At 44.7% G+C, this 25338-nt stretch overlaps 1 pseudogene; it reads right to left on the reverse strand.

Annotated features, from left to right (window-relative positions):
- Positions 1-19145: 19145 nt before the first annotated feature.
- On the reverse strand, positions 19146-20050 carry LOC105724176 (glutamine synthetase-like; annotated as a pseudogene).
- Between the last annotated feature and the right edge of the window lie 5288 nt (positions 20051-25338).

Consider the following 25338-nt stretch of genomic DNA (forward strand, 5'->3'; position numbering starts at 1 on the left):
AGCCACTGCATCCGGCCAGGTTAATTTATTATTGATAAAGAAAAACTGTTTTAAATATAGTATAGTCTTAAGTGTGCAGTGTTTCTAAATTCCACAGTAGTGTACAGTAATGTCCTAGGCCCTCACATTCACTCATCACTCACTCACTGACTCACCCAGAACAACTTCCAGTCCTGCAAGCTCCATTGATGGTAAGTGTCCTACGTAGGTGTAGCATTTTTAATCTTTTGTGCCACATTTTTACTACATGTTTTTCTATGTTTAGGTACACAAATACTTGCCATTGTGTTACATTTGTCTGCGGTATGCTATTCAGGGTTGTAGTCCACGAGTGCTCGACTATACCATACAGCCTACTTGTGTAGTAGGCTACACCACCTAGGTTTGTACAAGTACATTCCATGATGATTGCGGGATGAAATCGCCTAAGGACACATTTCTCAGAATGTATCCTCATCATTAAGTGACACATGGCTGGTTCTATTTTTGTCCCAAATTCTTTCCTTTTGTTCTTACTCTTTTCTATGTTATTAAATATTTACCAAGAACATGAGTATTTATTCATTTACTCATTCTTTTCAACTTTTTATTTAACAAGTAACTATTCAACTGTACAGTACTGTGGCTTCTCTTTTCTCTCTTCTCCAGTCTGCCAGCAGCACTCTGAGGCCCTAGTGGGTGCATCTCCAGGAGGATGCTGCAGGGTTTCTGAAACATTGTGCTAAGTACTGAGGATACAGTGGTGAAAATGGTCAACACATCTTATGATTCCTGTCTTCACGTGGCTTCTTAATGATTCTATGTACTGGCAGGTCCATAAATCCTCAAGCATCAGCCATGCTTATAATCTCTCTCTAGGAAAAGGGGTCCCATGCAGTTCTTTTTCCAGGAAGTAGTTATACCTTCTCAACCACATGCATACAATGAAGCCCACTCGGCTTCCCTAGTGACAACTGATTGCACCAGGGACCAGTGCCTGAGCCTGAGCTGCCCAGCAAGGACAGTGTCCTAGCAGGAGGGTAGCCAACCGAATGGCCATTGGAGGAATGAGAGCAGAGGCTCCATCCATCTGGTCTCTGAAATGATGAGAAGGCATTGTTCAACTCCTCCACCAGGCCTGAGATATGTTCCAATGTACAAAATGCTGGGAGCTGGAGAGAGTGATCCACTATTGAGGCAGTACTGGGTATTTTACCACTTCTCCATGTGGCACAGCCACAAAATCCTGTTGCCCTGTGGTTCTCAACTGTTTTGGGTTTGTGGCCATGGCACAGAAGGTGGGCTATATACTAGAAATGTGTGTTCCTCCTTTCATACTGTAGAGTTTTGGCTGCTCAGCTAGGGACTGCATTCCTACCACTTCACGCCCCTAGGTGGGAACATGTGACTAGTCACCAACAGAATGGGACTGGAAGTGATATGTGTCACTTGCAGGACAAGGCAGTAAAGAGGTGACTTTTCCATATTCTTTCTCTCCTCCTGCCAGGACTTCAAGGCTGTAAGGATGGAAGAGCTATAGTTGGAAAGAGCCTGGGTACCTGAATCACTGTATGGAGGAAAATCACTTGCTGAGCAGGAACATCCTCATTGGACTAGTTATGTGGTTGAGAAAGAACCCTGGAATTGGGGTGTTTATTTGTTACAGCACAACCTTAACAAAGTGCTAGTATTTTTAGCAGCACATTTGAAAGGATTAATTTGCATGTATAGTAGTTACACTATTATAGTGTTGACACCTCAGCATAGTGTCATTGTTTGAATAGAACTATTTACTGCCCTGGTCACTCTCTTAGATACTCATAAAGCAAAGTTCTCACAGGTCTTAGCAAATGCATAGTCTTGTTTCTTGGTGTGTATCAAGCTGTGGCCTGTACCACATGGAAACCTGTGAAAACCCAGCTCAGCATTCCTGCCTGCCTAGACACCGTGTCAACAGCATGAATCATAGTTGTATAAACTTTACCCACCAATTGCAGTGCCTTGGGAAGGAATCACAGCACTTCTTCTTGCCTCCTCGGTTGAGAATCACTGATTTACAGTGATCTGGTCACGACTTTTTGCTGGCAATCTAAAAAGGAAGACAAACCAACCCATGTATGGCTGTATTAGTAGCCCCTAAATAGGGAAATACTATAATTTGTTAAGCATTTCCCATATTTTTCAAACATTTAGGTTGTTTCTAATTTTGTACTGTCAAAACTAACTATATATCAAAGTCTATTTTTGAATAAGTATTTCTTCCCACATATTTCCTTAGGCTATATTTCTATCAGGAGCTATGTTTTTTCATTTATTTATGTGATTTTAAGGGACTAGTAGGAATAAGCCCCATTCTGTGGGGCCAGACAGGAGGGAAAGGCATGTGTCTGATGGAATTGTGAGATAGTGTGTCTGTGCCAGGAATGGCCTGCAGTTCTGCATGAGAGTGCAGCATCCTTTAGAGCCTTGAATGGGGGTGAGTCTTGAAAGGAGGTGCCTTTCCTGGGTGCCTTAGACATTCTGCTAAGGAATTTCCTATTTCCTCTGGTAATAGGAGCCACTGAAGAATGTGAAAAAGGGCATTATTAACTGCATGGCTCTGGGCAATTCATTGCACCAGTATGAACCTGGGTCTCCACCTATCTTCTGGGGTGAGGGAAAAGACTGAATCATCTAGTGAACACGAAGGTGTCCGGCTGAGCAAGCAGCAGCTTCTGGAGGTCAGATCCCCACCTCCTCTGTGTGATCTCCCACTCTGTGGAGGGGCCATTTTAAGGAAGCCAAGCAGGGCTCTTCTGTCTCCCAGCGTTTCTAGTGCGTGTGATTTGTGAACGCCTTTGAGCAGACTTCTCTTTAGGGGACTGGGAGGACTCCACCAGGGCTGTGCTTGCTGTGCTGACATACCTCTTAGAGCTGCAGAAGCTGAAGGACTGCAGTTTTTTATTTTTATTTTTAAACGTAAGACAGCTCTTAGACTAGGGTTGAAAACCACCTGTCTTCTATAGGTGAGCTGCAAATTCTAACACTTAGAATCTATCAAATATTTACTGAGTACCTACTAATTCCCTGCATGTTATGGGTCCAGGAGATATGTCAATGACTGAGACAGACAAATTTCTGCACTCACGGGCCTTACATTATAGTGAAAAATGATGCAGGTGAGCCCCAAAGTGGAGCTTAGCCCACTGGATTCTTGGCTTTTCCCAGGAAATTCAAGGGCAAGTCAAAGGTAGAAGAAAACAGCTTTAGCGAAGAGGCGGTGTTACAGCTCCATGACTGTTCCTGCAGAGCAGGGCTACCCCGTAGGCAGAGAGCAGTAGCTCGGGGTAGTTTTGCAGTCATATTTATATAAATCACTTTTAATTGCATACAGATTAAGGGGTGGTTTATGCAGAAACTTCTAGGGGAAGCAGTAGCAACTTTTGGGTCATTGGGTCATTGCCATGGAAAGGAGTGATAACTGCCTGGGTGTTGCCATGGCAATGGTAAATTGACATGGCACACTAACGGGCATGTCCAATTGAAAGTTGCTTTTGCCCAAGCCTTGTTTTAGCTAGTCCTCAATCTGGTCTGGTGTCTGAGCTCCGCCTCTGGCGTCAGGTCCCACCTCCTACCTCAGGAAGGCAAATAAAATAGAAATGGGGGCAAAATGAAACTAATACAAAAATTTGATAAGTTTGTAATGAGTGCCATCATGGGAAATCAGGAATCTGAGTACGAGAATTGAAGGGACCCATTTTAGGAAGGAAATCAGGAAGGGCTGTTCTGAGAAGGGGATACTTAAACCCAGACTTAGAGGAAGAAGAGAAACTATGGTTGCAAATAAAGGAGGGGTAGGAGGAAATATTCCAAGGGGAGGGAAGAGCCCATGTAAAGACCCAGAGATGAGGAGAAGCTGGGTCTGGTAGAGGAATTGAAAAACCACCAGTGTGTCTGGAGCAAGGCGGGTGTGGCGTGGGATGAAGTTGAGAGGCAGTACAACTAAGCTACAGGGATCTGGTCAACACTTTTTGTTGGCAATGGAAAAAATCAAACAATATGTAACATAGTGGTTAAAGCACAGGCTCTGGAGTTTCAGACAGGCGTGGGAGCAAATTACATTTTCTCTGCCACTCATTAGCTGTGTGATGTTGGACATGTCCTTTCCCAAGGAGGAGGCAGCTTACTCTGCACCTTCAGTGAAGTGATCAGGCAGAATGGAACACCAGCATGTCTGAATCCCAGTGTTTGGCACTGGGGGAGAATTCTGCAAGACATGACCTGCCCATCATGGGCTGTGGTCTGCCAGTCTGATAAGCTGCATTTCCCCTTTCTTTGTTGAAACTTGAGAGCAAGTGGTGTTCCAGGCAAAAATTCAGATGCTGTGTCAAAGGGAAACAGTTACTGAAGCCACGGATACTCTTTGTTCATTGATGATACTAGAATCTGGCTGGGGAGGGCTCAGACCCACAGAAATTGGACTCCGGAACCCCAGTGACTCAAACGCCTTGTGAAATGCTGGCTGCTTGGTATGAACTGATGCCTCAACGGTATTAGCAGCAGCTAGCTCTGGAGTTTCTGGGCAGTCCTGTTGGCTGGAAGCTGGGGAGGCTGCTGTAAGGCTGTCTGGAAAATATTTAAAATGGACAATTTACTGGGAAAGGGTGTGTCCTTGCTTTGTAGCTAATGCTGTGGGGACCCTCTGGTGGCCACAGTGGGAGTAGCTCAGCAGTGGGGTTTGCTTTCTCTTGAGTGACCCAGGCAGGAAGCCTTGGCTGGAAAGCAGAGGACTGAATGTGGGGCTGGAAAGATTACCCAGTTGGCTTGAGATGGAGACTGTGATTTAGGCTGACACCCCACCCCATTTTCTCTTGCTTTTGGTAGCATTTGTCTGGGCTTGAGCAGTGAGAAGAGTAATGCTCTGTGTACAAGATGTCAAAAAGAAAAAAAAAGATGAAAATAGAGATTTTAAGTTGAATTAGTGTCTGGTACCATATGGAGCAAAACCTCAGTTTGGGCATAGGATCCCAGCAGTTTTATTGGCTGACTTTTAAGTAAATTCATTCTAACAGTTTTGAGCAAGGATATTCTGAAAGCCAAAGTGGTCAGCTGTTGGAGGATGTACTGGCTGGTGATTAGTGGGGCATCTGCGAGGTCTATGTTGGTCATATGATATAAGAACACAAATGTACTCCAAGTCTTCTTATTAAAAATTAACACAATAATTTTATATTCTACAAAGTTCTGTCTCATATGTTATCTGTTTCTTATGATCACCCCAAGAAGTATTTTAGGTTGATTAGTGCTATGATGATAGTAATGATTTATGGTGGTTTACATATATTATCTGTAATTCTGACAAAAGCTTTGTGAAATAGATACCCACTCTGTTTTCAGATTTGGAAAGGAAGCTCAGAGAGGCTATATAACTTCTCTAAGGGCACTGATATAGCCCTATTGAAACCCAGATAAGCTTAGTCTCAAAGCCTCCCCTCTTGCCACCGGTTTTATTGGTTGACTTTTAAGTAAATTCATTCTAGTCTCCCTTACTCTTGGTAGAGCCACAGCGATGACAGCTGTTTGGGAACATAACCACAGTCTGGGCAGGAACATGAGAAGTGTTCACAACTAGCACTGCGGCGAGGTAGCGTGTGTGGCCAGGGCTACACAGGAGGCTTTGGAGCAGCAGGCTTCCTCTTCGCTGGATCCTTAAGAATAACTTCGTGGGTGACATAGGATTTGAAGTGAACTTCGCAGGTTGGGTCAGATTTGATAGGCTTTGACTGAGCGTGTGGGACAGGGCTGAGAGAAGAGCAGTGCTGGGGGAGGAGTAACACGAGGGAAGATGCTGAGGGCAGTGTGCACAGGACACACTGGAGGAACAGCAAGAGTGGCTAGAAAGAGGGATTGGGTGAGGGATGAGGGCTAGATTATTGATGCTTTTGAATTCCAGGCTAAAAACTTAAATGGTAGACACAGTGAAATCACAGAGGGAGGAACCACGGCCAGCTGTGGAGTAGGGAGCAGCTGTGATGAGAGAATGGGGTGGAGCTGGGAGAAAATGAGGGGCAGGAGATGAGGGAGGTCCACACTGGAATGATGGTGGTGAGGGTGGATGGGAAGGTACGGATTTGAGAGAAAGAACGGGAAGAATCCGCAGGCTGCTGTTGCTGAGCTCTCGGCCATAGGGAGAGGAAGGAGCAGAACTGCCTAGAAGTTTCCAGACCTGCACACCTTGTACTCTGGTGCCTGCCAAATGCAGGGAGGAGCACTGGTTTGGGAAGGAAGGTGCTGACTGAGCTGCTGAGCTGCTGTTGGAGTTTCTTAGGTGAAGAACAATCTGCTTTGTCATTAGTCTTGAATCATTTGTCCCACCTCTGACGTGGTGACCTGCAAGGAAGAGTGTGTAGACACTGGTTCTCTCAGTTGTCAGTTCACAGATAACTCTTTCCTGGGGAACACTCTATGGCTCCGTGCATAGCTCACAGTCAGGCTGGAACTCTGGCAGGATACCTGGCAACAGCATAGTGTTCCCCAGCCAGGCTCTAGACTGGGAGTCTGTCATTTGGCTGTAGCTGCTGGGCTGGGTGCTGTGGGGAATGCACAGATGAAGGCTGCATGGTCCTTGCGTTTGAGGAATTCACATTCCAGGCGAGGAGACAGGTGGTGATGGAAGGCAGTGAAAGGAGGCCAGAAGGTAGATGTACTGGCTGGGGACAGACTGTAGAACCAGATAGCCACTAGGTTTTGGTGAGATACGATTTCCGCCATGAAGCCCCGCCAACCTCACCTAGGCTGGGGTTGGGTTTTGCTCCCTTAGCCTCTCGTGGCACTTATCATAGGGTAGGGAAATTGCCTATCTGCTCATTTGTCTCCCTTGATGCCTGTCCATTCCTTGGGGAGAGATTTCTCTTGGTGTGTTGTGTGTTCTGAGCAGAGTATGCTCTCAGTGGATATCGTCAGGAAACATAAATCTGGTTACTCAGAAGAGTGGTCCTGAGGCATCTGAGGACGGGAAGGGTGCAATGGTGGAAACGTCTCTATAGCCCACGTCAACCTGAGCATGCTCAGTTTCTCTCTTGAAAAACATGACTTAAAATTTATCACCTATTCCAGCAAATAAATGGGTTAAAAATGTTTTAAAGCACAGTAGATACATTATCCGTGACTGATGTGAAGGTCTGTTCACGACAGAAAAGCTTCCTGATGTGAGACGCCTGTCCATCAACTTGACCCGACACATGATCGTGCGTATTTTTCTTGTTACTATTTCATGGTGGCAGCTGTGGTGAAGTAGAAGCAGATTAGAGAATTGATCTGAGCTCTGGCTCTCCCATTCATTAGCTTTGTGACCTGGGGCAAGTCACCTAACCTCCTTGCACCTGTTTCTTCATATTCAAATTGAAGGTAATAATGAATATTTCAGAAACCCATTATATTTTACAAACCCATTTTTTTGTATACAGATGTTCCGCAGCTTTTGATGGGTTTATGGCCAGGTAAAGCCATCATAAGTTTAAATTATCCTAAGTTGAAAATGCAGCCCAGAGACTTTTTGGTAAAAGAATCGCTAATACTTAAAAGTCTGAAACTTTGTGGTTGTGTATTGCTTTCGCAACATCAGAAGTACAAAAACCTTAATTAAGTTGAAACATTGTAGGTTAAGGTTTATCTACATTTATTCAGGTACTTACTGAGTGCCAACAGTATGCCTGGCACTACCTAAACACTGTGGATACAGAAATAAAGGTACATTCCCTGCCTTTGGGAATCCCAGTCTAACAGAGCAGGCAGACAAAAAAAGCAACACTTACTTCTTACTATCATGGCTGAGGTGACCCTGATTGTTGCCGGAGTGCAGACCAGAAAGCAGAGATATCTGAACCTCTCTGTTAGGGAGGCTTCCTGAAAGAGGAGGTACTTGAAGATAATCTTGAAGGATATGTAAGAGCCAGGCAAGGAAGGTGAGGAAAATGAAGTAAGGGAGAAGCCCTTGGAGAACACTCCTTGGAGGTTTGTGAGTACATGGGGTGTGTGTTCGGAGGCTGCAAGGGATGGGGATGTGGGAACCCACAAAGGGCCAGATCACTAAAAGCCTCTAATTCTGAGTGAAGACATTTGAGCCTTATTTTGAGTACGGAGAGGAGACATCAAAAGTTTAACACTTATATATTTATATTTCTGATTATAAGGTTAATGAGTATCTGTTGAGAGAAAAATGAAAAATACAGAAACATATAAAGAAAAAAAGGATATTCAGAGATAGCTATTGTGCATATTTTGGTAAATACACTTGGTGACATATATATAGCTCTATAGCTCCATAAATATAATGGCCATATCTATATATCACCAAATATCTATCTATCTATATATAGATATAACTAGATATCCTGGCTACTTAAGGTGTAGTCAGAAGTGACATGGTTCAGCTGCCAGTATAATGGTTTAAAAGACCGGCCACAAGCCGGGCGCGGTGGCTCACGCCTGTAATCCCAGCACTTTGGGAGGCCGAGGCGGGTGGATCACAAGGTCAAGAGATCGAGACCATCCTGGTCAACATGGTGAAACCCCGTCTCTGCTAAAAATACAAAAAATTAGCTGGGCACGGTGGCACGCGCCTGTAATCCCAGATACTCAGGAGGCTGAGGCAGGAGAATTGCCTGAACCCAGGAGGCGGAGGTTATGGTGAGCCGAGATCGCGCCATTGCACTCCAGCCTGGGTAACAAGAGCGAAACTCCGTCTCAAAAAAAAAAAAAAAAAGACTGGCCACTTTTGAAAGCCTTTCATGTCTCCCATTCTGGTATCTTCTAGGATTAAAAATTTATAGGCCACAGTTACATAATTCTTGGTTATTCCAGGACCTTGTGGTGGATGCCTTCTTTCACTGAGCATTCATGGGGTGCCTATATGGTGCCAGGCCCTACTTAGTGATAGGGACCCCATTGTAAGCAAATCTCAGGTCACTGCCCCATGGAGCCCACCTCTGTAGGGATCCAAAGTGGGCAGAGAGATAGGGGCAAAGCCGGTTTGTGTCCTTCACAGGTGTGTGCCTACTGGGTCCTGGGGGGCTGGAAGTGAGTGCAAGCAGTGAAATGCCATGAAGAGAGGCATTAGCTGGGCATGGTGGCACATGCCTGTGGTCCCAGCTCTTCGGGAGGCTGAGGTGGGAGGATCACCTGAGCTTGGGAAGTTGAGGCTGCAGTGAGCCAAGATAGCGCCACTGCACTCTAGCATGGGTTACACAGTGAGACCTTGTCTTAAAAAAAAAAGAGAGAGAGAGGCAAATGGACAACTCCAGACTCAGGGGCTGAGTCAGCCATCTGCAGTGGGGCAGCTTCTGAGGCAGGTAAAGAGCAGCAGGGAGAGTTGTGGCCTGGTGTTCCCTGTCACAGAGCCCCAACTCATTCCTGTGGATGTCCAAACTTGCCCAAAGGGAAGACTCAATGTCTCTGGCTCCAGCGGATTTTGAATGTGTTTAAGAGGAGTATGGAGGGATTGGGGAGCCCCCTCTCATCCTATGGTAACAGTATATGGTTTAACATTATTGTGTCTCTGTGCTATAATTGGTTAGCATGAGGTGGTTAATGGAAAATACTGGTGGTTTAAGCCCACCCACCATGTTCTAGCCTTCACCGAAGTTTGTTTTCCTTCTCTACCTTCTCTTTCTTCCCTTCCTTTCTTTCCCTTCTTCTGTCCTTTCCTCCCTTCCCTACCCCTTCCTTTCTTCCCTACTTTCTTTTCATTCCTTACCCTTACCCCTTTCCTTTCTTGACCACTTTGCAATAAATTTTTTTCTGGCTTCTGATTCTCTCTCAAAATTTACCAGTCTCTGGAGTTGCTTGTGTCTTTAGGCAGGGAGCTCATCCTATGGTCCTCAGCTCCTCCCAGCCTCCTTCTGCTTTGATCTCTGGGCATCATTTGGGCAGCTGCTGAGTCTCACGGGTTCCTAGTCTTCACCAAGTTCTGCCCTGAGATGATTTCTCCCTGTCCTTACCAGAAGCCTGCACTCTCTGAAGCACTGAGGCTGTCTTGAGCTAACTGATCTGCTCTCTGGATTCCAGGGACACCCACAGAGCCAGAGGTTGAAGGCACAGGCGTTGATGTCTCCGACTGTTCTGACTCCAGGTTGGTGCACCTCAGCACCCAGTATTAACCACACAGTAACAGGATGCCACCAACATTTTGATTTGGGGCTATTGCATCCTAACTTTAATAAAATTTCATAGACTTTTTTTTTTTTTTAGAATAATTCTAGGTTTACAGATAAATTGAACCGATAGTACAGGGAATTCCCCTATTCTCCCTTGTCCCCTAGCACACTATTTCCTCTATCATTAGTATCTTGCATTAGTGTAATACATATTTACAATTGATTAATTGATATTGATACATTGTTATTAACTAAACTCCATAGTTTACATTAGGGTTCATTCTTTGAGTTTTATAGTTCTATGGGTTTTGACAATTACCTAATGTCATGAGTTCCCAGTACAGTATCACACAGAAGAGTTTCACTGCTGAAAACCTCCTTGTGTTCAACCAATTCATCCCTCCTCCATGCTTGGCAATCACTGATCATTTCACTGTCTCTACCATTTTGACTTTCCTGGAATGTCCTAGTGTTGGAATCATACAGTGTGTAGAGTCTTTAGACTAGTTTCTTCCTACCATTGTGTATTTAAAGTTCCTCCATGTCTTTTCATGGCCTGATAGCTCATTTCTTTTTACCACGGGATCACATTCTATTGTACAGATATACCACAGTTTGTTTAGCCACTCACTTAGTGAAGGACATTTTTGTTACTTCCAGTTTTTGACAAGTATGAGTAAAACTGTTGTAAATACTTGGATGCAAGTTTTTGAGTGAACATATTTTAACATTACTTTGGTAAATATCTAAAACTGCTATTTGCTGGATGATATCGGAAGACTATGTTTAGCTTCGTAAAAAACCCTGCCAAACTGTTTTCCAAAGTGACTGGCATTTTGCATTTCCATAGCAGTGAATGAGAGTTCCCATTGCTCTGCATCTTTGACAGCCTGTGGTATTGTCACTTCTTTGGATTTGAGCCTTCCCTGTTAGGTATACATTATTGTATAGTGGGATCTCATTGTTTTAATATGCAATTTCCTAGTGACAAATGACTTTGAACATGTTTTTCATATGCTTATTTGCCATCCATATATCTTTTCTGGTGAAGTATCTAGATATTTTGTCCATTTTTAAATTGAGTTGTTTCCTTTCTTATTATTGAGTTTTAAGAGTCCTTTATAGCTGGGCGTGGTGGCGCGTGCCTGTAGTCCCAGCTACTCGGGAGGCTGAGGTGGGAGGATCGCTTGAGCCCAGGAGTTCTGGGCTGTAGTGCGCTATGCCGATCGGGTGTCTGCACTAAGTTTGACATCAATGTGGTGACCTCCTGGGAGTGAGGGACCACCAGGTTGCCTAAGAAGGGGTGAACCGGCCCAAGTCAGAAACGGAGCAGGTCAAAACTCCCGTGCTGATCAGTAGTGGGATCGCGCCTGTAAATAGCCACTGCACTCCAGCCTGGGCAACATAGCGAGACCCCGTCTCTTAAAAAAAAAAAAAGGTAAAATAAGAGTCCTTTATATATTTTGGACACCAGTCTTTCATCAGATCTGTATTTTGCCAATATTTTTTTCCCAGTCTGTCACTTGTTTATTCATTTCCTTAACAATGTCTTTCACAGAGAAGACGTTTTTAATTTTAATGAAGTTCAAGTTATCAATTTTTTCATTCCTGGATTGTGCTTTTAGCATTGTATCTGAGAAGTCATCACCAAACCCAAAGTCACCCAGATTTTCCCCTATGTTATCATCCAGGAGTCTTACAGTTTTGCACCTCACATTCAGGTGTAAGATCCGTTTTGTGGAAGGTGTAAAATCTGTGCCTCGATTTATTTATTTTTCACATGTGGACGTCTAGTCATTCTGGCATCATTTGTTGAAAAGACTATCCTTTCCCTGTTAAATTGCCTTTGTGCCTTTCTCAAAGATCAGTTGAGTATATAGGTCTATTTCTGAGCTCTGTATTCTTTTCTAGTGACCTTTCTTCACCAATTTCCACCCTGTTTGGTTACTGTAGCTTTATAATTAGTACTGAAGTCGGCAGCGTCAGTTCTGTGGGGACTTTTCTAATCTTTACTATGAGAACCTGGTTGGGCTCCAGGTGGTAAAACTTAGAAAAGTGTGAGATTCCCCCTAAATCTGGGCCCAAGGAGTTTTTAATGCTCAAGCCAGGCCACCCTCAGCTTCTAGTAATCTGTCAGTACCATTTAAGTGCTCCTCCCAGTTGCTGGCTTCAGCAGCTTCTGTTCCCTGTCTTTGCCTGTCTTGTTTTCAGCATGGCAATTTGCCCTGTGACCTCTCCTCTAGTCCTTCTAATAAGGGTTTATAATTTTCAGTTTGTTCAGCTTTTTTCTTGTTGTGAGGACAAGTGGTGACCTCCTGGCTCCTTACAAGTTGGAGAAGAAACCAGAAATTTCATTTAACAAGTTACTTGTAATAAAAGTCACTAATTGTAAATGTAGAATTGAATAATTTAAGTAGATATATAGAATTTTGCAGCCATCACCTCAGTCCCCTCTTAGAATACATTTCTTCCCTCCCCACATTCCCCAGAGCCTCTTTGCAGTCATTTTCCAATCCCTGGTCACCATGACAGAGCCTGAACAAAATAAAAATTTGGAAGACAGACAACATTACATTTAAGCTTTTATTAGATTGGAATTTTATATAATGGACCATTGTCTTAGTCTTGTGGCAACTAGAGGAGATACTTTATTCTAAGGACTTTCTGTGGGGGAACTTAGTAGTAGTCCTGTTTATTGCTCTCCTTGAATTGGTTCATCTATGCTGGTGACAGATAGTTGCTATCAAACGTTGTCTGGTGAGCACAAGTGAAAGAACTAAAAAAAAAAAAAACCCTTCTATTAGAAATGTAGATTATGAATTTGCAGATAATGTTATGCGGAGTTAAGTTTGTTTATTTTTGAGCCGGAGTGTCGCTCTTGTTGTGCAGGCTGGAGTGCAATGGCGCAATCTCGGCTCACTGCAATCTCTGCCTCCTGGGTTCAAGCAATTCTCCTGCTTCAGCCTCCCGAGTAGCTGGGATTACAAGCATGCACCACCACGCCAAGTTAATTTTGTATTTTTAGTAGAGACAGGGTTTCTCCACGTTGGTCAGGCTGGTCTTGAACTCTCGACCTCAGGTGATCTGCCCTCCTTGCCCTCCCAAAGTGTTGGGATTACAGGCATGAGCCACCATGCTGGAGTGCTATGGTGCAATCTCAGCTCACTGCAACTTCTACCTCTAGGGCTCAAGTGATTCTTGTGCCTCAGCCTTTCGAGTTGCTGGGATTTCAGGCATGCACCACCATGCCCGGCTAATTTTGTTTTTTTGGTAGAGACAGAGTTTCTCCATGTCAGTCAGGCTGTACTTGAGTTCCCAATCTCAGGTGATCCGCCCACCTTAGCCTCCCAAAGTGCTGGGATTACAGGTGTGAGCCACCACATCTGGCTGGGAGTTAAGTATTTTACCATCTGTTTTCTTTCAGAAATTGGGTTGGTAACATTGAAGAGACACTTCTCACCTGCCTGAAATGCCCTACGTTATCTTCTTCAAGTTGTAAGGGCTCTGGAACAGCCCTTGCAGTGCTCCCACAAAGGTAAGTATAACATTTTACTGTAGTTCTTTGCTTTTTTTCTTTTTTTTTTTGCCTGTAGGGATTAGCATACATGTATGTGAAAATATATAAAAAGAGTACAGATAGGCACCTGTAACTAGTTTTCTGTTGCCACCTATTAACACATTATAACAAGTTAGTGGTTATAATTTGGAATGATTGGATTCTCTGATCAGGGTCTTAGGAGGCTGAAATCCAGTTATGGGCTGCCTGTGTTTTTCATCTAGAGCTCAGGCTACTCTTCCAAGTTCACTACAGATGTATTGGCAGAATCCATCTTCTTGTGGGTGGAGGACTGAGATCCTTTCGCAGTCCTCCTGGCTCTCAGCCACGAGACACCCTGACTCCAGAGGCCACCTGCATTCTTTCTCACTTTCCCCATCTTCCAACCAACAACAGCTCATGGAATTCTTCTCCAGCTCCCATCCTCTCTCTGACTTTGTCTTCTCCTACCCACTAGAGAAATCTCCGACACTTAGGGAGTGATGTGATTAGATCCAGCCCACTCAGGAAAGCTCAGCCTTTGTATTAGTCTGTTCTTGCAGTGTTATAATTAATGACCTGAGACTGGGTGATTTATAAAGAAAGAGGTTTAATCAGATCATGGTTCTGTGGGCTGCTCAGGCTTCCGCCTCTGGGGAGTTTTTCATAATTTTCAGGAAACTTAAAATCATGGTGGAAGTGGAAGCAGGCACGGTCTTCACATGGCCAGCAGGAGAGAGAGAGAAAAAAAAAGGGGGAAGTGCTACATACTTTTAAACAACTAGATCTCATGAAAACTCTATCATGAGACGGCACTTGGGGGATGGTGCTGAGCCATTAGAAACCATCCCCATGATCCAGTAACCTCCAGCCAGGCACCCCCTCTAGCACTCAGGATTATAATTCAGCATGAGATTTGGGTGGGGACACAGAGCCAAACCATATCAGTTTTTAAAGTCACATGACCGCCATGTAACAACGTAATCACAGGAATGTCTCATCAGCCTGTTTCCGAGATTAAAGTCACATGACCGCTACGTAACAATGTAATCACAGGGATGTCTCATCGACCTAACAGGTTCCCGAGATTAAAGTCACATGACTGCCACGCAACAACGTAATCACAGGACTGTCTCACCGGCCTAACAGGTTCCCGAGATAAGGGCACAGCATGTTTGGAGACGATTATAGAAATTCCACCTATCACAGTTCAACCTCTGGTCCCCAGACATTCACATTCCTCACAGATGCAAAATACATTCACCCTCTCACCTAAGATTTCCAAGTTTCGTGTCATTAATGCATTAGTTCAAAGTGAAAAATGTCATGTAGCTCCAATCTGATCAAAAGTTTAAAATCTCATTTAAATCATCTACACCAAGTGTGAAGCAGGCTTCTGAGGGTGTCCGTTAAGTACAGATTCTTTTTATTTGAGAGTGAGTCTTGGTCTGTCACCCGTGCTGGAGTGCAGTGGTGCGATTTTGACTTACTGCAACTTCTGCCTCCTGGGTTCAAGCGATTCTCCTGCCTCAGCCTCTTGAATAGCCGGGACTACAGGCATGCACCACTGGATTCAGCTAATTTTTTAAAACTTTCTGTAGAGACAGGGGTTTGCCCTGTTGGCCAGGCTAGTCTGAAACTCTTGACCTCAGGGGATCTGTCCCCCTCAGCCTCCCAAAGTGCTAGGATTACAGGCATAAGCCACCATGCCTGGCCCAAGTACAGATCCTTGATGTAATTCCCTTACCTCTGTTGACCTGTGAAACTGAACAAACAGCTTATCTGTCCTCAGTGTGCAATGGTGGGACAGTCACAGAATAACACTGCTAGTGATTCTTGTTCAAAAAGAGGGAAAGTGGAGGGAACAAAGTCACTGATCCAAAACCATTTTGAAATGATGCTGAGCAAAGTCCAGCCGGAATTCCTTAATTAGGCTCCACAGCCTGGAACTAACCCTCTGTGACAGGGGGCTTTGCCTCTGGGCTCTGCATTTTTTTCTATCATTATTGAAAACATTTTGTTTTCCTTCTTCCCCCACTCTTTTGGTTCTTCCCCTTTCTCCTCATGGCAGCATCCTCCACTTAATCCTTGTTGTGTCATCCTCAGCAGAATTGGTCAGATGTTGCCTGTGTCTCGGTCCTGACCGTCTCCATGAGAGGCTCTCCTTGTGAGCCCGTGCTCCTCTTCACTGACCTGACCTCTCACAGTCATGATTGCTTTCAGCTGCCCTGGCTGGCTTAGGAGAAAACCTAAGACTATGGAGTCCCAGAACCAATCTCTGCCCTCTCTATCTCCAAGAAAGGAAGAAAATAACAGGGATCTTCATTGAGAAATGACCCACAGGAGGGCCTGGACTCTCCAGCAGTTACAGTAGAAGAAAGCTTCTGAAGAAGAATAGAGGAGCTGAGAGCCCAGACCGGGAAAGCAGGGTTGTGTGAAACGTTATTTAATCCTATGTGCTCCCTGCCCCAATCTAGCAGCTAGTGAATGACAGCTGACCAAGTATGAATGCCAGGACTATAGAACTGTGATAAAGGTTTGTCCAAGGAAAGGGGCTTTTACTATTTTTGTTTTCACAGTGGAAACTGCTATTTTTCATCTAAAGTTTTCTGAAAGGCAGCAGGGAGCTTCTGGAGGGTGAGTTACCTGCTCTGCACAAGGAGGCTGAGGCCAAGGCTTGTGTGGTGGATCTGCTGCCACCAAGTGGTGAGGGAGGGAGCCTGGGAGAGTCTCAGTCTTTCTGGGCTTCAGTTTCCTCATCGGTAAGGTAGGGGCTTATTGTACCTCTCTGAGGTCCCTTCCTGCTCTGTCTTCTCTGAGTCTCTGAGGAATTGAGATGGTTTTCAATGCTGCCTGGGACCTTCAGCTGAGACCTGACTCTGTGTGTCTCCTGCAGGAGCTGGAGCCGAGTCTACACGCTGGAATCCCAGAGCTGCGGGAACAGGTGGAAGAAAGAAAGTCAGCAGGTTTAGGGGATGAGAATAATCCACAAAGGACAAGCCATTGGTAAATGAAAACCAAAGAAGGGGAGAATAAGGACAAACTGGGACAGAAGCCTCAGGGGAAATGGGCAATGCCTATGATCATTTAAACCCTCAAGGAGCAGCGTCAACTGAGCAGTGGGGACTGAGAGAAACTAACTCGACAGGAATCTCCTGCCTCTGGCCAGGGAGAGCCAGAGCTGGTTCATAGTGAGGGGCAGCACCAACTCCAAGAGGGGCAGGATGCGACCATGAGCCCCCACCCCAGACCCAGGAGCCTCAACCTGGGGGGTGCTCTATCAGTGGATGCTCTTCAGGTCAGTGTGGGTTACAGTGTGGCTTAGAGGGAATAACCATGTTGGAGAAGGGTTGGAGATGTTCATTCTCACATCGAACAGCTCTGCTCTAGGTCAGATGCCAGAGTAAGTGTCCCTTGCTAGTATATGAAGCAGTGATACTTACAATATTCTTGTGCACCTTCAGTTGAGGGAAGTTTCTCGTAAATATTTATTGAGTATTTAATTTTCTTTATACTGTGCTAGGCACTTGGGATTCAGATATTTAATGTCTCTCTAAAGAAACTCAAGCCAGTGAGTGGAAGAACACAAACAGATCATTCCAACAAGATACAGTAGTTCTACCAAACTGAGGTGTTGTGGCAGCCCGGAGGATGGGAGGGTATGTCAAAGGACATTGCTTCTAATGACAGGGGGATGCATAAGAGAACATTTTCAGGACAGACTAGTCTTCCCTCAAGCTTCCACAGGAGAGGAGCCTGGGGCAGGGATGGTGTAGGGCAGGCACCTCTCTAGGGAAGGGGATTTGCAGCATTCTGAGAGAAAGAGCGTCCCTTACAAGACATTGGGGACAGAAATGTAAGTGAAAGGGTCGGAGGTTTGTAATCCATTTTATTCAGTGATGGATGAACACTGCTGAGAGGCCCCTCTGCGCTGGGCCCTTAGCTAAGAACCATGACCACAGAGGTGAGTAAAATAGGATCCCCGCTTTCACAGAATTCTCAGTCTAGTGACTGGTGATTCATGAGAAGTGTAGTGATGGTGGGTTCATCGGAACCAGTGGCCCATGCCTCGTGGGATGACCTCAGTGGATGGCCTGGGCCAGTGACCCTGGACTTCAGCCATATTTCAGCATCTCGAGGTACAATACATCAACACCTCAGCTCCATGTTGAGTCAAAGCAGTTAACACAGCCAAGGTATTCAGTGGACACTGATGATGTCAGTAGCTATTGACTGTTTCCAGCTGGGGAAATGAAGTAAATTTAATAAGTCTTCTAAATTTGTCCTTGCCATAATGATAAATAACTTTATCTTGATAATTAATGATATTCTGGCAAATTAACTATAACTTGCCATAATGAGAAATAACTTTATCATGAGTACAGCAGACACACAAGCCCTTGCAGACACGTGCCTGAGGATTCTGATGAAGATATGATGTCCAAATATGTGCACAGTTGGACCTACAGGCCAGCTTTGAAACAGTGGAAGACCTAGTTTCAAATTCAAGGTTGCTTTGAGTAGAAATTCACTTTACCTCTCTTTGCATGGAAATGGGGCCAATCTTCCCTAAGCTGCCCCTTACAAAAAAAGAAATCATACTGGTAAGAATTCAGACTTCAGCAGACATGGGTAAGTAAGGAAGTCTTATAAATCTATTCTAGCCACCTAGCAAGGAACCAGACATTTAGCAAGTTCATTCACATTCAGGACAGTTGTGTTCACTAGATCACAGGCCCTGAGACATGAAGAACAGACCCCCTAACAAGGTAAAGTATTTCTTCCTGTCCTAGGACTTACTACCAACTTCAGGGAAGTGGGAACACAGCTGCCTGCTTTACAGTATGGACTGCTTTTGTGCCTGGAATATGTCTGATGTCCGGAGACCTGTACCAATTTCAGGGAGCCTTGGGAGGAGCCTGAATCACTGATGGAATTGGACAGTGCATGGAGATGATTGAGCAGGACGAGGGTAAGTGCAGGGGCATGGCCAGATCATACTGGGAGACAATGAGCAGCACTGATGGGGACAGACAAAGATAAAGTCAAAAGTGTGTGCTTCAGTGTCAAAAACTCAAACCGATAACTAATTTGCTTTTATAAGTAATAAGTATTTTTCTACCTACATGAGAATTTAATCTCAAAACAGAAATCATAAAAATAGTAAGCCCAGGGCATAAGACCTAAACCATAGCTCATATTTATTCTTTCTTTCTTTCTTTTTTAGGTTAGGCTGATTTATAAGTGCTGCTCTGGGCAGTTACAGAGTTTGTTTACAATGAGGAGTTATTTGACTTTGAACACACTGTACATGGCAATTAGAAGTCATCATGGCAAGAGAAAGCCACAGCTGACCTGCCTCAGCCCACACAAGAACCAGAAAATGGCAGGGGAAGGAAGGAATAAAGGTGGGTTTTATTTCTTACTACCAATGAAAAAAAAATTCCTTGGCAGTCTTAACAAAAAGTCATTGCTGTCGGAGGTTTGATGGGATCCAGTTAGGCGTCAGGCATTGTCCAGGCCTCCCTTGGGATCATAGGTGTGGATGTGGTACTGGTGCCGCTTGCTTAGTTTCTCGATGGCCTCCTCAATGTACTTCAGACCATTCTCCTCCCACGTGGCCTTGGTGCTAAAGTTGGTATGGCAGCCTGAACCATTCCAGTTTCTGGGAATGGGCTTAGGATCAAAGGTTGCTATCACTCCAGAGTCTTCACATACACGATGCAAGATGAAATGGGCTACCCAGAGATGATCTCCCATGCCGATTCCTTCACAGGGTCCAATTGGAAATTCCCACTGGGCAGGCATGATCTTGGTATTAGTCTCTGCTTGTATCTTGACTCCAGCATACAAGCAGGGCCGGTAATGGGCCTCCACAATGTTCCTGCCATAGGCTCTGTCTGCTCCCACACTGCAGTAATATGGACCCTGGGGTCCCAGGAAGCCATTGGAAGACCAACCAAAGGGGTGCCCATCTGGTCCCATGAGGGTATGTTCCTGCTCCATGCCAAACCAGGGGTGCTGGTTGCTCACCATGTCCATTATCCGTTTACAGGTGTGCCTCAAACTGGTCTCTGCAGGCTTTCGATTGTACTTGAAAACTTCACACAGCACCAACTTGTTAGGGTCCTTACGGAAGGGGTCCTGAAACATGGCAGCAGGCACGAGATACATGTCACTGTTGGAGCCTTCAGACTCTAAAGTACTAGAGGTGTCAGAATTCCACTCAGGCCACTATTCCACGCACTTGGGCTCACTGTGCAGGGTCTGGGTCCTGCAGCGCAGTCCTTCCCCAGTGCCATCGATCCAGATATACATGGCCTGGACTTCTCGCCCTGAGGCAGAGGGCCATGTACACCTGCTTGATGCCTTTGTTTAAGTGGGAACTTGCTGAGGTGGTCATGGTGGAAGGTGTTCTGGGCCCCGAGCAGGTGGGCAGGTAAAGGTAGGCCTCCAGAGCGAGGTGAGGAGAGGAGAGAAGGCCACCGTGCTGATCACATGCTCTGCTCTTCTCCCATTCTCCAGTATTTGTTCTTTCTAAATAGAGCTATCAGTAAAATCTTCTTCATAAAATATATATTGTAATTATAAAAAGGCAAAAGTCAGCCAGGTGTGGTGGCTCACACCTGCAGTCCCAGCAGTTTTGGAGGCAGAGGCAGGTAGATCACGACATCAAGATATCAAGACCATCTTGGCCAACATGGTGAAACCCTGTCTCTACCAAAAACACAAAAAGTAGGTGGGTATGGTGGCATGTGCCTGTAGTCCCAGCTACTCGGGAGACTGAGGCAGGAGAATCGCTTGAACCCAGGAGGCAGAGGTTGCAGCGAACCGAGATTGTGCCACTGCATTTCAGCCTGGTGACAGAGCAAGACTCTGTCTCAAAAAAAAGAAAGAAAGAAAAAAAGCAAAAGTCCTAGTGAAAATCATTGGTATTCCATAGAAGAGAGAATTAAATACAGTCAAGGGAAGACCAAGTCTCATACTTCTCTTGTATATTCCAGAGTTCCAGGGAAATTCCAGGTAATAGAGCTTATTTCCCATGCTGTTAAAGCAAGGTTGCAGATGCTTCTGAATTTTGATCCCAATACTCTAGGGGGACACAGCGCTGTCCTGGAAAATGATACAGGAATGAATACTCTTCCTGTGACTCATTCTGGTCATTCACCCAGCATCACAGAAACAAAAAAATGGAAATATGGCCAAATTCGTGATTTGCTAGCCCTCTTCTTCAGGTTTCTTACCTGATTCTTAGGATAACAGCGTTACCTTGAAGATTATGATGAAGATATGCTGTCCAGATATGTGCACAGTTTTGAGCAAAATGCCTGGTACAAATTGGCCAACAAACATTTACTGAATAATTATGTGAATATTTACTGAATGACATGGATCCCGTGAATAATTATGGAATAATTGTTGTGATTGCTTTTATTAGCGGTGCTCAAAACTCATCTCTGTGTGACCTGAAGTAAGCCACATAACTTTGTGAACCTGCAGTTTCATCATTTTTAAAATGAAGAAACCTGACAGATTTTCATTCTGCCACAGAATGTCAGGCCTCCCAGACACCAGAACATGTATACACATAAAGCCTCTGATGTATCTCAAAGCAGTATCCTTACAGTATAGTTGGAGGATGGTGGGGACTGCAGAGAGGCACGCTTTCCAATGGGATTGATCCAGTCCTCCTTCCTTCACTTCCACATGAATTCTGGGCAGCCCAGGGTCACACCCATTGCACCCTCAACTCAGGCAAGCCCAGTAGCCAAACATAGGAGACCTGGGCTACAGAACAGTCTCCCAAGTCCCAGGCTCACAAAACCTAGGTGGTGATGAAAGCTGAGAAAGTGAGGAGGTGGTTCAGGCGATCACTCTGCCCTACTCGTTCCTCTCATCTCAAATTCACCTTCTATTGCACAGCAACACTGAGGACCACCAACCACCCCTGACCATCACCTTGATCTTGCCGTGTTTGGTTAGTGGGATGCAACCACACATCAATGGTATTAGACCAACTCAGAAAAATATCTATCAAACAGTATTCCATAAGAAACGCTCATGGTTTTGTTATTCTTGATATATGGGAAAAAGCAAAATGAAAACAACAAAATCATATCAGGTTTACAAGACTTTCCAAGATAGATGGTCACACATGCTTTCAGGAGATCTCTATAGAAATGATTTTCAGACTTGATACCTTGAAAAGAGCTCTTCTGGGACTAGAATGATATCTTTTTTTTTTTTTTTTTTAGACGGAGTTTCGCTCTTGTTACTCAGGCTGGAGTGCAATGGCGCGATCTCGGCTCATCGCAACCTCCACCTTCTGGGTTCAGGCAATTCTCCTGCTTCAGCCTCCTGAGTAGCTGGGATTACAGGAACGCGCCACCATGCCCAGCTAATTTTTTGTATTTTTAGTAGAGATGGGGTTTCACCTTGTTGACCAGGATGGTCTCGATCTCTTGACCTCGTGATCCACCCGCCTCGGCCTCCCAAAGTGCTGGGATTACAGGTGTGAGCCAAATGATATCTGTAAGTGACAAGTATGAGATGCAGTGTTCAGTCACATTAAAAAACAAATCATCCCACATAGAGGAAGCTTTCGATGTAGGGACATCAAACTGCGTCTTAAGTGTAATGAAAAGCCTCTTCTGCCACAAACATCAGCGTAGTGGCATCTGCCAGTAAGAAAAACTAAATCAGCATAACCATGGGATGCAGCAAGAAGAATATTGAGCCAGGAAAGAAAACATTTTTAAGGAATGAATTACTCATTCACTTCCTAGTGGATACAGAAAAAACTGCAGAAGACTCAGAGGATATCATGGCAGTGTAATAGGTTGATACCTTAAACTTGTGGAAAAGCCTTAAATTCTGTTTTAACATATGAGAAAGAGGGGTGACTGACTTCATGACTAGCATTAAGAAAATATCACGTGTTGGGAAACTGTTTCTGCCTTGATGATTTTATTCACACAAGAGATGAAAAATAAGACACATGCTTAGATGTATTGAGAATGGCATGGGACTGTGGCATTGTCACAAGGGTACACAAATACTGACAGTGACTGATAGAGTAATGGTCCCCATCGGTTGTGACCTCAGGTGAGACCAGGAGGCCTGTGTTTTAGCAAACCCTGGGCAATTGGAATGAAGGGCTCCTAAGATTCCAGGACACACCCAGCTTCTAATTCTGTTCTTGCAACAGCAGACCGTTACCTGGGACACTGGCCACTATCTCCCACACTCTTGTCAGAGTCTGAGCTACAGGCAGTGCCTTCAGCTCTCAGCTCAAGCATTTCCAACCTTGTTTTTGCGGTTAAGGACTCTAGAGTGCTGTGAGGAGGGATCAAGTTTTTCTCAACAGTAAGTTAAGAATTTGAGTTACTGACATCCCCCGGGCCTGATTAAACCTATTCGATTTCCAGTTTGTAACCCATCATGTGTTTGGGTTTCTTCTCCCCAGTCCCTGGCTCTACCTGTGGTGCCCCAAATGTCAGCATGGTGGCCTCTGGCAGGACTTGTTCCATGAAAACCACAGAGGGGAACTTTCCAGATATCATCGAGAATTCCTACTCCCAGCAGGAAGAGACCAAATCAAATTTCAGAGACAGCAAATATAGACTTCTTATGAGTCAGGTGGCCTACTTCCTGAACTACCAGCTGAAGACATACAGTAAGTTGTATAGGTTGACCACCATGAAACTGATGAATGATGTCCTCTCTTGTCTTGAGAAACTAACTGATCTCTTCATCAAAGTTAATTTCATCTTTCCCATATTTCTAGGAATATAGCAGTGAGTATTTTAACATTTTGTTTAAGATGGAAGACAGAGGCCGAAGTATTTAGCAACTTTTCCACATCTGCAGTAAGGCGGGTGGCTAGTGTTAACATCCCAGCTGTTGATTCCTGACACAGGCACAGAACCACCTGTTTTTCTCAGCAAGAGGCTAAATCATGTTTGCAGGAATCCTCTCTACTATATAAGATCCTGCAGAACTTGTAAGCAAGATAAAGGTAGAAGTGTTTATGTCCAGGTTTCAGGGTGACTGAGTAGCTAAGACAAGTTGACTTTATGGAGATCGAGAGTGGAGATGAGAAGAGTAAAAGCGGGGAAACAACATCTTCAAATCAATAGGCAAGGCCGTCAGTGACATCCCTCAGTCCCGATTAAACCATTTAACTTCACCTGTTTCTAACCCATCGTGTGTTTGTGTGTCTTCTTCCCAGTCCCTGGCTTTCTGTGTTCTGCCCCAAATGTCAGCATGGTGGCATCTGGCAGGACTTGTTCCAGAAAAAACACAGAAGAGAATGTTCCGGAAGGCACTGAGAAATCCTGCTCCCAGCAGGAAGAAAACAAACCAAATTTTGGAGCCAGCAAAAATAGACTTCTTATGAGCCAGGTGGCCTACTTCCTGAACTACCGGCTGAAGACATACAGTAAGTTATAGGTTGACCACCAGGAATGTGATGAATGCTGTCCTGCGTTGTCTTGAGAAACTAACCAATTTCTTCATCAAAATTAATTTTTTCTGCCCATACTTGCAGAAAATAGAAATGGGTATTTTAACATTTTGTTAAAGATGGAAGACAGAGGCCAAATATTTAGCAACTTTTCCACATGTGCAGTAAGGTGGGTGTGGGACTGGGGTTGCAATCCCAGCTATTGATTCCTGACACAGGCACAGAACCACCTGTTTTTCTCAGCAAGAGGCTAGATCCATGTTTACAGGAATCTTCTCTGTACCATATAAGATCCTGCAGACAAGTAGCATCTAGTCTGTTGGTCTAAATGTCTGAGGCTGCTGAACTTTCATTTGGTTCCAGTTTCTGCTAAGACCCAGTAGGCAAAGCTGTGTTCTGGGGACACTGGGGGAAACATGGTGATGGCACACAGTACCCACTGTGAGGAGCTCGAAGGGGACCCTGCTCCTAATAGAACCTGTGGTATCTGTAAGTGGCACCATCAGGAGCAGGGAGTACCCTGGTACTGGTGCCTTAGCCTCCCAATCAGCTGGGATCCCCGGTGGGCACCACCACACTTGGCTAGCTTTTGTATTTTTAGTAGAGGCGTGGTTTCACCATGTTGGCCAGGCTGGTCTTGACTCCTGAGGTCAAGTGATCTGCCCTCCTGGGCCTCCCAAAGTGCTGGGATTCCAGGCATGAGCCACCATGCTGGCTCCACAGATTCTTTTTTCAGTAAAGGTTGTTAGAATTCATCCATCAGTCCAGTCTCCTATATAAATTTCTCTAGCCATTCATTGACCATGATATGTGATGAGATAAATCAGTTTTGCAGCATCGCTTCTGGAAAGTAGTTAGGGCAATTTTTGGAAGATTTTGGGGAAAAAATTTTAATTATTTGCACTGACTTAGGCCAGAGGATATGTGATTAAGATCTACCAGATGAGGGAGATTTTGTCCCATGGATCTGAAAAGCAGGCTCATGTATTTCTGAGGTGACTTAATCTAGGGCCTATTAGAACATTTCCATCAGAATATCACATTCTTACACTAAGACTATTTTACTTTCTTGTGCTATGACTGGACACTGATTTGGTTTTGTGTGAAGTGTGATTTGCTTAATGTGACCTGCTCTTCTGAATTTGTTTACAGAAGATCAAAAAGATCATGAGGAGGAACAGAAATACAGAGACAGCAAAAATAAACTTCTTATGAGTCAAGTGGCC

Source organism: Aotus nancymaae, unplaced genomic scaffold, assembly GCF_030222135.1.
Source record: "Aotus nancymaae isolate 86718 unplaced genomic scaffold, 86718_ANA_hifiasm-v0.15.2.pri h1tg000108l, whole genome shotgun sequence".
NCBI classification, from domain to species: domain Eukaryota; kingdom Metazoa; phylum Chordata; class Mammalia; order Primates; family Aotidae; genus Aotus; species Aotus nancymaae.